Here is an 8292-nt window from a genome sequence, read left to right as displayed (position 1 = left end):
TAATTATTATTAATCATCTTCATTTATTCATCATGTTTTGCCTTGTTAATATGATTGACAACCTTGTTAACATGTTAAACTTGATAATGAGTGAGTAGATTCCTTAACTAGGGTTAATGGGGAATTTGGGAAAACCAACATGGGGGATGATTCATGCTTAATTTAATATGTTTTCATAATTTATCTGCTTGCTTGTTGTGATCTCAACTTATGCACAAGTTATGTTTGATGAAATGCGAGCCTATGAATCCTTGCATTTTTTACCCATCACTTACCTTTTCAATGAGACTTGTAAGACATAAACCAACTCGAGTCTCATTAGACCATGCATATAGTTGAGTAGGGAGGATTAAGTCGACTTGTAGGTGTTGTACAATCTAATCGATTCGGCTCCGGGACCCAAACCTTCCTAGGATTGTAAGATATAAACCAACTCGATCCTATCACAATAATAATTGCTTGCTTATAATTTGAGAATATGTTTGTATGATCAATTCCCATGAATCCCCTATGAACCCATGATACCCTAGTACTTTTAATCAATTGTTTACATCTAATTTTAGTCAACTTGCTTGTTTACTTCTATTGTTATTTAGTTTAGTGATCTTCTTATCTCAACCCAAATTGTGACACCCCTAGACACCACTACTTGCAATCGAAAATCCTACATCAATACCCGTCACTTGGGATCCGACCTTTACTTACCTCTTTACTAGTAGTAGAGTTGTTTGTGAAGTTATAAATATTGTTTTGGTCTAGGTGCTTCCAACGACAAGTAACCGAAATCTAAGCTAAGAAAGCGACCCGAACAACGAGGAACCACTCGCTTAGTCCATGGTGAGGACAAGAGCAACATGTATCCTTAAATCTTTCCCAAGCCTCATATAGAGACTCTTCATCCCTTTGCTTGAACCCGGTGATTTGGGTTCTCAACATGTTAGTCTTCTCCGGAGGATAGAATTTCTTGTAGAAGGCAAGTGCTAACTTCTTTCATGAATCAATACCAAGGGTAGCCTTGTCTAGGCTCTTCAACCATTGCTTTGCGGTTCCGATCAAGGAAAAAGGAAACAACACCCACCGAATTTGGTCTTGAGTAACTCCGGTTTGAGAAATTGCATCACAATAGTCACAAAAAGTCGCCATATGTAAATGAGGATCCTCACTAGGCATCCCTCCAAATTGACTTCTTTTAACTAATTGTATGAATGCGGATTTGGCAATGAAATTACCGGTTAAATGTGGTTGATGCGTGTCTAAAATATGATGTTTCACACTGTATTCTACACGCATTTCAGAGCTCAATTGTGCTATATATGCCCATATTTCTCTATTTTCCTCTACTTTCGTGCTTTTGTACTTTATTGCGGAAATGTGAAGAATTCGACGGGAAATCAAGCCAAATCCGCCCCCGAGTAATCTGCATTGCAAATGACGTAAAGGAATTGCTTAAGGAACGAGCTTGGTGCGCAATCCAAGGCCCGAAAGACAAGTCCACGAGTTAAAAGAAGTCAAGTAGCGGCTTAGCGATCGACCGACCAACCTAGTCGATCGATCGACCAAGGCTCGGTTTCGAAGCTATCATTGTTTGAGGAGCATCGATCGACCAAAGATCTTTAGTCGATCGACCAGATTTCGATTCCAGCCGAGATTTAGAAAGCCCGTGAAGTTTAGGTTTTAGAAAGAAGTTGTTGCGTTGATTGCTATATAACGTAACACCAGCATCTAGTTTTGGGATCGAATAATATATCAGAGAATACATTAAGTTTCACATCACAATAGTTTAGTTTACATTCCGAGTAATTAGGGTTTGATATATCGACTTTAGCATTGGAAATTCTGCCATTGTTCTTAATCTTTCCTCTTGAATCTCGGTATTCCTTCTGCCCTAGTACTCAGTTTATTGTTTTGCTTTTATTGTTAGTATAGGTTTGATAGTTAAGTGCCCCAAAGCCATTTATCGTTTCATCATCGTTGTTATTTATTTTAAGTATGAATTCCGTAATTGTCATTAGTTTTATTGTTGTTTTTACCTTCATCATGAGTAGCTAATTCTCTAGTGCTAGGATGTAGGCGATTTATGGCATAGGCGGCATTAGATTAGACACGGCCTGAACCCGCGTGTCAGTCGATCGACTGACCTTGTTGGTCGATCGACTGATCTTGTAAGGTTATCCTTCGTTTTAATTGTTTTTAATCTTGTATTTAACGAATCGAATGCATGCGACTAGTTAGATACCTATTTTGTGACCGACCCATTAGATCGAAAGATAGGGAAGGTTAGTTGACCGTCAATCAAATCGACTAAACTGTGCTAAGATCGAAAGATAGGTATAGTTTAGACCATTAGTTACTTTTCAGGACGAAAGTTAGTATTAGTGACATTAGGGACCTATAGCGGAGATCGAGAGATGCTATTTGTTAGGAGTGGACCGAGAGGACCTCTTATTTCCTGCCTTACCTGTGTTTGACTCAGACCGACTTAGTTTGCTGCCGCCGAAGCTATAATGACCCGATCATTCTAGTACCTTTCTTTTATCTGTTTAAATCATATCTTTAGTTTATTTTCTTCTTATTGTTATTAGTTATAGACCAATTCAAATCAACCCCCATAATAGTTACCTCAGACTGAACGTTAATCAACTAAAGTTTACAACTGCCTCCTTGTGGATCGACCCTGTTACCACTAGCCTAGGTTAGTCTTAATAGGAGTTTATAAATTTTATCTTTGGTACTCACAACGACGGGTATCAAATTTTGGCGCCGTTGCCGGGGAACGAATAGTCCTAATTTTAGTTGTTTTTATTTTCAGTCCTTCTCAGTTTAAGGGACTTTTGTTCCTTAAACTTTTCTTACATTCCTTGTGTAGTTTCTTCTTATGCGCAGGTCACAGGGTGGAGAATTATTACCATTTGACTCTGAGATAGAGAAATCTTTGCGCGGGTTGAGACGAGCACGAAGGATATTGTCGACAGAGGAAGAGCTGAGTACTCTGTCAAGCTATCTCGAGCACGATCTGTTTGAGGAAGACCAACAGTCTTCACCCACCTCTTCACCAAAAACAGTTATTTTCCCAGAAATTCCAGTCATGGCCGAGGAGGCAAGTATAGCTAGTTTTTCCGAGCCGACACCGCGAACTTATACAAAGGGTTCGAATTACGGGAAGCCGAAAGTTCGAACCAAAGCCTGCTTACATTACTATGGTTGAGAGAAACCAATTTGGGGGAGCTGCAAATGAAGATGCGGCTAAGCACATGGAGACTTTTATTGACTCACTGCTGCTCCCATTCCTCCACCAATCGGCGTGACCCGAGACCGATCAAGGAGACAATGTTCATCTTCTCCCTTCGCGATGTCTTTGCAAGGGAATGGTATAGAGATCTGGACCGAGCCGCTCAGGAGATCACTGATTGGAATACTTTGGCATTAGCATTCTACAAGAAGTACTTTTCTGCTTCGAGGACGATCGCTATTAGAGCTCAAATCACGGGCTTTAAACAAGGGCCAGATGAGAATTTCCACGAGGCATGGGTCCGATTCAAGAAATTGGTGCGAACCATACCGCACCATGGGTTTGCAAAGTGGAGTTTGTGCAATCATTTCTACAATGGGTTGTACGACGATCAGAGGGCCATTTTGGATGCTGCAGCCAACGGGAGATTTGCTGAGAACTTGGGAGCAACCAAAGGGTGGAAGATCATTGACGATCTAGCTACCCACAAGGCCGAGTATGGGAATTCGAGAGGGAACCAGAGGAGAGCTGCTGAATCCTCTTTTATTGCTGCGCTTGAGGCTCTCACCGCAAGATTTGACAAGTATGAGCTAGGGGGAGCTTCTAAAGGTGGGATATACCAAGTTAATGCCGTGTCAGACGGTCCCTTCGTCTGTGAAAGGTGTGGAGTTGAGGGCCATGTCTCGAAAAATTGCCCTAGCCCCTTTGAATCTTGTGCTGCCTTTCAACACTATAGGCAGACAAACACCTACTACGAGCCACCGCATCCGAACTTGAGTTGGAGGAGCCAAAATGTCCAAAATCCAACCCAACACCCGCAGCAGCAACAACCATATGTGCCTCCTCATCAAAAGCAACAGCAATATCAAAAGCCTCCTTATGTGCCGCAGCAGCAACAATCACAGAACTCTGAGTTCTCCGAGCTTAAGAATCTGTTGCTAAAGGAGTCCCAAGCAAGAGAGGTCGGGATGAAGTTACTTGAGAGCCAAATTGCTCAACTGGCTAGTAAAAGCAACACTCGAGCTCCCGGACACTTACCCACTCAACCCGAACAAAAAGAGACCCTAAATGCCATCACCTTGAGGAGCGGGTCCACCCTTGATGGTCCTGCCATGGTTGAGGATGCTGTCGAGAAAGATGAGCCAGAAATAAGTCAAGAGAAAGCTTCAACGAACAATTCAAAGAAAAAGACGTCTGCCAGGAAAATCAGTCGATCGACTGATATACCTAGTCGATCGACTGAATTACGGGTTCCAGGAGCTTCGAATCGCGTAAACTCAGTCGGTCGACTGAGGAGGGTGGTCGATCGACCAATATCGCTGCTGATGTTGAAGAATCTCGTCCTTTAATGCCAAATAACCTACGAGATCACTTGTTTCGGGGTACCACAGTCCCGAAGATTTTAGGGGCAGACCCGAGTGCTGATGGGTCAGTCCCGGCTCCGAAGTTCGATCCAATGACGGTCAATGGGTCTCATTTGAGACGGTCTGAGGAAGGATCTAGCTTCAACAAAGAGAAGGTGACGGACTTTCAGCCTAAGTCCAAGGATACCGGCACACGCGACTTAGAAGAGAGGGCTAAGGTGCTCCTTACAGCCCCATATCCGGAGAGACTCGTGCCGACCAAAGAACAGGTATCTTTCAATAAGTTTGAGAAAGTTATCCGTAGTCTGAATGTGCAAGTCCCCTTCCTTGAGCTAGTTAACCAAGTACCCGCTTACACTAAATTTATGAAACAACTGTTGTCCAAAAAGCGGTCACTTGAAACAGTGCACACTGTCGCACTCACCAAGGAGTCTTGTTCTTATCTGTCTCACACTGCGCCCCTTAAGTTAGAGGACCCGAGCAGCTTTTCTGTCCCTTGCAAAATAGGTACCTTCTCAATTGAGAAGGCATTGTGTGACTTAGGGGCCAGTATAAGTGTCATGCCCTTGAGTTTAGCTAGGAAACTCAAGTTGACCCGGTTTGCTATCACAGAGATGACAGTTCAGATGGCTGACCGATCTGCGGTCGAGCCAATAGGAGTCCTAGAGGACATACCCGTCCAGATAGGGAAGTTTTTCTTCCCTGTTGACTTTGTTGTCCTTGATATGCCTGAGGATGACCATATTCCCATCATTTTGGGTAGGCCGTTTCTGCACACTGCTGGTGCAGTTATTGATGTCGGTTTAGGAACCTTGACCTTCAAGGTTGGGAAACATTCTATCATTTTTGCCCAACCTGCTAAAAAGAAGGACGCCATGTGGCCTGTTACTTGTAATACGGTCTCTGAAAAAAGATCCTACTTTGTGCTTCCTGAATCGACTGTCCCTATTACTACTGCTGTATTAACCCCTCCGCCCCAGATTGGGAGCAAGAAGGAGGAAGAATCTGTTATTTTAGATAATGCAGGAGCTGGTTTGGGGAAGGAAGAGCCGTTGGATACTCCAGCTGCGACAAAGCCTATCATTCAAAGAGGAGGTCTTGGATGCCTAAGCTATGGGACTGATGAGGAAGTGGAAGATGAGCCAGCCAAGGTGAGATGGGCTGATCTTGATTCCGACGATTCCGAGGGAGTCCTTGATTGGGGAGATGACGAGGTTGATCCACTGAGTTCTCCAACTGTTGAAGCTAAGAAGGGTGCAACTGATAACATGAGCACCATTGAGGCTACCTCTAGTAGCCAGAAGCCAACGAAGTGGGCCATACCGTGGTCCTTTTTGATCAACTATTAGTTGATCAAGTTCGTTATAAACTTCATTTTATTGCTTTCGAACTATTTTTTCTATTGCTTTTGTGTGCGCGAAAACTTCGCCTTTATTTCGTTTGCTTAGAATTTTCAAGTGTTTTAGACTGTGTTCTGGGTTTTGCGCAATTTTGGGCGCGTACTATTGTGCATTTGCAGGTATTTAGAGCTTATTAGCTCAAATCATTGAGCAATTACGAAGAAATAAGGCATCAGCAGAAGTGTTTTGATCGATCGACCGCACCATTGGTCGATCGATCAATTGCGGGTTACAGGAGCTACTGTTCACAACCACCTGGTCGATCGACTGCCTCTTTAGGTCGATCGACTACTGCTGCTGCTATATTCGTTCACGACCTCTCCCCTGCTGTGTTTGGTCGATATGCGGATCTAAGGGAGTTTTCTACTCCGCTTTATTTTCCGTCGAATTATCTATTTCTTCTTTTGTCTCATTTATGCACAATTTTTACGCTTCAAAATTGTTCTCTTCGGTCTTATGCGTGGTGTCTTCTGTCTTTCAGGCACTCTTGTTGGTAGCACTGCTGGCTACTGAAACCTCCTAGCTCACGCTGGTTTGGGGAGGTTTCCCTTTTGCTGCGCTTAAAGTCTTGTGAGTTCCCAAGTCTTTACCTTATGTCATTGTGTTTTTATTTCCCTTTTCTCGCAAATTCCCGTTTCTCTTTGCTTTCATTATATGATTTTGCACAATGGGGACATTGTGCGATTTGGTTTGGGGAAGGGTTTTGCGTCGCACTTCATTCATTTGTTTGCATTCACGTTTAAATTTTGGTTTGCATTGTTTATTTCATTTTCACATATATCAAAAATTCAAAAAAAATTGAGAAATTTCAAAAATTTCCATAAAATGCACGTTTATTTTAGCATATAGGTCGAGTCGGAACGGTAGTATTTCAAGGATGATTTTGCAATTGCACCTGTTTTGCCTGAGCCTTGCTTGACTTACATGTTATTAGTAGAATCATAAATGCATACCTACGAGTTTTCGTTGAATTACTTGCTTAAACTTGAGACTTGACTTTGAAAATTGGCAAGCTACATCATATTTCTGAGTTTTAGAGCCTATAACTGGTAACATTCATGACCAGTTCATCTAGGAATGTGAGTAGTACTCCTTATGAGACGTGTTTCCTTAATTTGCATGAATATGAATTTGATCTACTTAATACCTGTATGCATTCGGTTTGTGGTTTGTTGACACATGTGGTAGAGGTTTCCTTTTCTCATTTTACCCATAAGCTTCACTATGCCAAAAATATCCTTTTTGTCCTATTTACTACATCCTACACATAGCCTGTCCCTTGTCAAGCTAGTAGTCTGTGTTTTCGGGATTGTTACTCAGTTTTTGGTAGCATATGCTCTGTTGAGACGATAGTTGGGAAATGAAATGAAAGAAAAAGGAAAGAAAGAAACAAGAGAAAAACGAAATGAAAAAAAATGATTCGAAAAAGAAAAGAGGTTCTGTACTGTTCAAATGGGTCGATCGACCGCTCCTTTTGGTCGATCGACTGTGATTCGAGAAAAGAGATCAATTCGCATAATTTAATCCTTATCTTTTGGCGATTTTTGCTCCCATATTTCATTTATATCTTATGGGGAGCTTTATTGATTTGATAGTTTGGAGATTGTGAGTTTTGTGCTTGCTATAGCACCGTTTCATTTGATTATGAGAAAGAAGTTGGATATTGTCCTTTGGTTCCGTTTTGGTACTAGCTTGATCACCTGTACCTCCACTCTACCATAAAATGTTTTGCCTCTTCTTACCCATACCTCACATATCCCATATATACCTCGGCATGTGTCATTGGTCATCCTTTGGTTGGAATGCGTATGTACGGTTGTAGAGGTCGTTTTCATATTTTATTGCTGGCATGTCCTCATAGGTCGTAGTTAGGTGAGAGTCTTTACAAAATTAATTCTTTCTATCTTACAAATATATCACCTGTGCTTAATTGAGTGATTTGAGCGACCCGTGAGAGTCCAATTTGATAAGTCTCTACAACAATCTGGTTCGTCAAAGACCTTTTTTAACGACTTTATAATTCGTTTGCATGATTCACATTACTAATTGATTGTTGGTTGTGCATTAAATTGGTTTGGGCCCTACAGTTTGCATTTCGCTCTGAGATTGAACTCGTTCCATTAGGTCATTAGATCGAGTCTAGTTCTTGCTTGGGGACAAGCAAGGTTTGGTTTGGGGAGATTTGATGCGTGTCTAAAATATGATGTTTCACACTGTATTCTACACGCATTTCAGAGCTCAATTGTGCTATATATGCCCATATTTCTCTATTTTCCTCTACTTTCGTGCTTTTGTACTT

General features: G+C 41.8%; 1 non-coding gene across 1 annotated transcript; it reads left to right on the top strand.

Annotated features, from left to right (window-relative positions):
- The first annotated feature begins 829 nt into the window (after positions 1-829).
- Positions 830-936, top strand: LOC141603641 (small nucleolar RNA R71). Its single transcript, XR_012525502.1, has one exon. It is a non-coding gene; the product is annotated as a small nucleolar RNA R71 (small nucleolar RNA).
- The last annotated feature ends 7356 nt before the right edge of the window (positions 937-8292 follow it).

Source organism: Silene latifolia, chromosome 9 (genome assembly GCF_048544455.1).
Source record: "Silene latifolia isolate original U9 population chromosome 9, ASM4854445v1, whole genome shotgun sequence".
Taxonomy (NCBI): Eukaryota; Viridiplantae; Streptophyta; class Magnoliopsida; order Caryophyllales; family Caryophyllaceae; genus Silene; species Silene latifolia.
Note: the sequence above shows the minus strand (reverse complement) of the source record. Positions and strands in the feature narration are given on the sequence as shown.